The following is a 4,069-nucleotide window of genomic DNA, read 5'->3' as shown; positions in this document are numbered from 1 at the left end:
GAAGTCTGGGGAACCAGGCCCTCCCTCTTGTTAGGAAAGGGCTGAGCAAAACTCATGTTCTCTTTAGTGAAAATGGTCCAAATTCAGATCCAAAAGCCTCCATTATGGCATTCCCTGGCACTCTTCTTATACTTTATACATTGAAGGCAGCTCCCTCTTTTATGGCCAGTATAAGCAGGCAAAGAAACAAAGGAATATAGATACATATATGTGTATATATATATATGTTTTATATAGGTAAAATATATACATATTATATATATGTATATATACATATTTGGGGTAGGGAAAGGAGAGGAGGGTCATGTAAACCTAAACAGTCATCACATTACCCCAAATGAGCCTGACTTTAACAAAAGATAATAAATAACTCCTGGGGTTAAGTGACAACATGGGTGCAGCAAGAAGGGAAAGGGCACAAATTTAACTATTAAATACACTTTGATATTTGTTTGGCAGAGTTCAGGCCAACCCCAGGCTTCTGCCCTTGCCAGACAAGTAAGCTGATGATATTCAAAGAAAAAAATAAATATTTAAAAAAAAATTCAAGCAGAGCTCCATACCACAGTTTTCCTTCAAGTCAGTTGGCCGGCAGGCAGTTTCCCGACCACCAGGAACAGAAACTTTGGCTCCAAGGTAAATGAAACAAACAAACAAAAGAAAGTATTTCCACTTAGAACATGAAAATCCAGAAACTTCATCAAAGAAAGAAAACTATCAAAGAAGTCTACTTCCAGCAAAACTGAGGTAGCACTGCTTTCTCTGCATTCAATGCTTACGTGGTTCTCAGTACAACATGTTCTTAAAAAATGCTCACTTGACTGACAGTTGCAGCATGTTGATGGAAAACTCAACATGAAATGCAATAGGTCAAAGAAGGAATGAGCAAGAAGTGAGGGAAATCAGGGTTCTGGATAAATTAGCTTAAAAGGGGTTGTCACCAGACTACACATGCTCTTGGCTGGCCTTGGCTTTCCAAGAGCTCTAAATCGCCTGGGAATTAATGCAATGTGGTTAACAGTTAACACTGCTATTCAAATCTGTGTAAATCTTTAAAATAATTATTACAACCTAAATTCAACCATGTAAACAGCACTACACACAGTACAGACCTGCCCTGAAAACAATATGCAAAACTGAGATCTGGCACTGCATCATTTTGTAATGTTAATTCAACCTAACAGTCCCATCCCCTCCCTGCTCTATGCCCTCCCCTACTGGAAAAAACAAACAAAAAACAAACAAAAAAAACCTAATTTGTGCAAGAAATGGCAGGCTTATTCTATCTGAAGGCTTCAAAAAAAGATACACAACATGTAACCAGGTTCAAATATTCTGGGAGATCCCCCCCAAAAGTAAATAACCAAAATAACCAAAAAAATGAAGAAAGTGCCTAAAACATGATACAGCATTTTAGAGCCCTTTCAGATACAAGGCAGAGAAAGGTGTAAAGTAGAAAATATCCGGATCTTCAGTAATTTCCAAAATGGTCCAATTCCTCTGTTGGCTGCAGGGCAGCTGGCAGATCCTTGCTGCTGCTCCTGGGACAGAGCCATTAAGTCTGCTCCTCGGGACACAAGCCCTCGGGCCCTGAGCTGAGTGCACCTCTCCCTTCCCCTTCTCTTTTCCTTCGCTCCATTTCCCACTCCACAAAGGTGTCAAAGAGACTTGGCCAGGCCTCATCTTCACTGTAGTTGCTGAGGTCAGGGCCAATCACCTGAGTGAAGTTAAGAAACATGTTCCAAGTGTCCCGGGAGATGCCCTTGATCCCCGAGGGGTTCTCTGTTAGGAAGTTTAGCCATTGGTCCAATACCGGAGGATTGTTCTGGGTAAAGACTAGTTTCCACAGGGCAATGGCTATTTCCCGATGCAGTGACCGCTGCCCTTCTTCAGAGTCCAGGCCAAACTGAAATGTAAACCGGTAGAGATCCTTGAATTTATCCTCTTGTTTGGCTTCTGTTAAGAGGCTAGGGAACCGTGCACAGATTCCGTCAATGCTGTCTGCACTTATTGCTTTGCAGCCATCAAAAAACTCCTTCCTGCAACAGAAAGGAAAAGGACAATTAATAATTATAAACTGTATTATTTACAGGCAATATACATAGTGATTAAGAGCAGGGCTTTCAGGCCAGATGGTCTGGATTTGAATTCTAACTCCTTCAACTAATTAGTCCTATTTCCTTATTTGTCAAATGGTAAAATAACACCTTACTTCAAAGGGTTTTGGTGAGGACTAAACAAATTACTATTCTGCTTCTAACAGTGCCTGGCACACAGTTGGCAGCTGATAATGGTTCATTTATTCATTCATTCATCTTCCCAAAGCTAAACTCAAGTCTCCTACTCCCTGCCCTGTTTCCCGCTCTGCAATAGCGATTAAGCTGCGGATTCTTTCTCCTTCCAGAGGAGGAGGCTTCCTGCTTCCCTTCTGATTCTCTATGGGTTGTTTGTTTGGGGTACACTTTTAGTGATTGCAAAGGGAGACTTCTGGAGCCAAGGATTCTGAACCTGGGTAATTCTATCACCAGAGATCAAAATTCTATCATTAAAAAACAAAATTATGTATTTTAACATCTATACAATGCTTTCAGCTTACAGCATGGTTTCGCATTGATCATCTTCTCAGGGACAGTAGCATCTGCTGAAGAGGTGAGGCCTCTGAGGTCTGGAGGGTAACCTTCCTGGGGTGGGGCATGCAAACTACAAATTGTGTGGCTGGGTCTCAAAGTCAGTTCTTATTCATAACCCTGTGCTCTATAAACCACATTCTATAGGGACACATGACCAGAACAATATGCACAGCTACTGCTTAGTAACTGAGGCCAACTGACTTTGTTACACACAGGCCTGGCCGCGGGCGGGCAATACGCTAAGTACTAGAAAGGGCAAGTGGCTTCATGGAGGGAGAGAGGCACATCCCCTCCCCAGAGGCACTTACTGTATTGGTACTCACAGCGCCTGGCACATGCTGGGCATACAATGAATATCGAGTGAGTGAACTGACACGTAAAGGAGTAAAAGAAAAGAAAGGTGCCAAGACAGCAGTGGAACTGAGCAGCAACTTGGCGACCTGGTTCACCCTGGCTTATTCCTCATTTAAGGCAAAGATGAGCAGTGACCAGTTACTGAGAAGCTGCCAAATAATGCTAGGATAGGCCTGAAATTTGACCTATGAATTAGGCAAAGGCATTATTCTGCACACACACACACACACAAAACAAACATGGGGTACATATTAGAACCAGACATGAATCTTTATCAAAATCAAAATCAAAATGCCCGGGCCTTCCCCACTGAGATTCCTATTTAGTAGGTCTGCTGCAGAGCCAGGGAGATACATTTTAAACCTTTAGAGTTCAGAGGGGCTTCTCAGCATCATAACCACAACTTGGCTCAAAACATTTAAGCTTTAGAGAACCTGATCAGAAAATAAAACGTAAAAGCTTACCCAAAACCCTATGAAGCCAACCCAGTCCTATCCTAGCTGGGCATCACTGCTCACCTGGTGACACAAAGTGTTTGTGACTGACCTGGTGAATTTGCACATGGTTGCAGCCTGGAACTTCCAAGCCAAGAGCAGCACTCGAAATTCTGTGGGGTCGACACATAGGTCATTGCAAAAGCGCTCCATGCCTTCCTCCAAAATTGCATCCTCCCGCTCATCCTTGTAGCGCCTGAACAGTTCTTCCAACCTCTGCAAGGAAGACTCCTCGGCATTGGACTTGGACTCCCTCCCAGCATCTCCCGAGGATGTCGGCACAGCTGGCAGGCCTCAGTGGCACCCTCGGCCTTCTTGGTCCCGTTGACAAGGATATTTCCACCTGGCTTGCCACAGGGTGGTACCTGCTCCTCACGGTGGCCTGCACCCCGCCTGCTGTGTGACTTGTTGCTGGGGTCACAGTCTCCATTCTTGCTGCCCAAGGTCGATGAGGGATTCTTACACTTGGTGACACACTGGCCCATGGTGCTGGTGGCCCGGCCTCTAGAGTGGCCCCTCTGGATCGGATGCCCTCGCTGCCACTGGCCCATGTACCTCAACATGCCATCAGCCAGAGGAGCCAGCCAACCC

The 4,069-nt window shown here is 44.4% G+C and overlaps 1 pseudogene; it reads right to left on the bottom strand.

Moving 5' to 3' along the window:
* Positions 1 to 1,236: 1,236 nt before the first annotated feature.
* Positions 1,237 to 3,986, bottom strand: LOC108526100 (DCN1-like protein 3; annotated as a pseudogene).
* Positions 3,987 to 4,069: the final 83 nt, after the last annotated feature.

The sequence above is a fragment of the Rhinopithecus bieti genome, unplaced genomic scaffold, assembly GCF_001698545.2.
Source record: "Rhinopithecus bieti isolate Rb0 unplaced genomic scaffold, ASM169854v2 repeat_3300, whole genome shotgun sequence".
NCBI lineage: Eukaryota > Metazoa > Chordata > Mammalia > Primates > Cercopithecidae > Rhinopithecus > Rhinopithecus bieti.
Note: the sequence above shows the minus strand (reverse complement) of the source record. Positions and strands in the feature narration are given on the sequence as shown.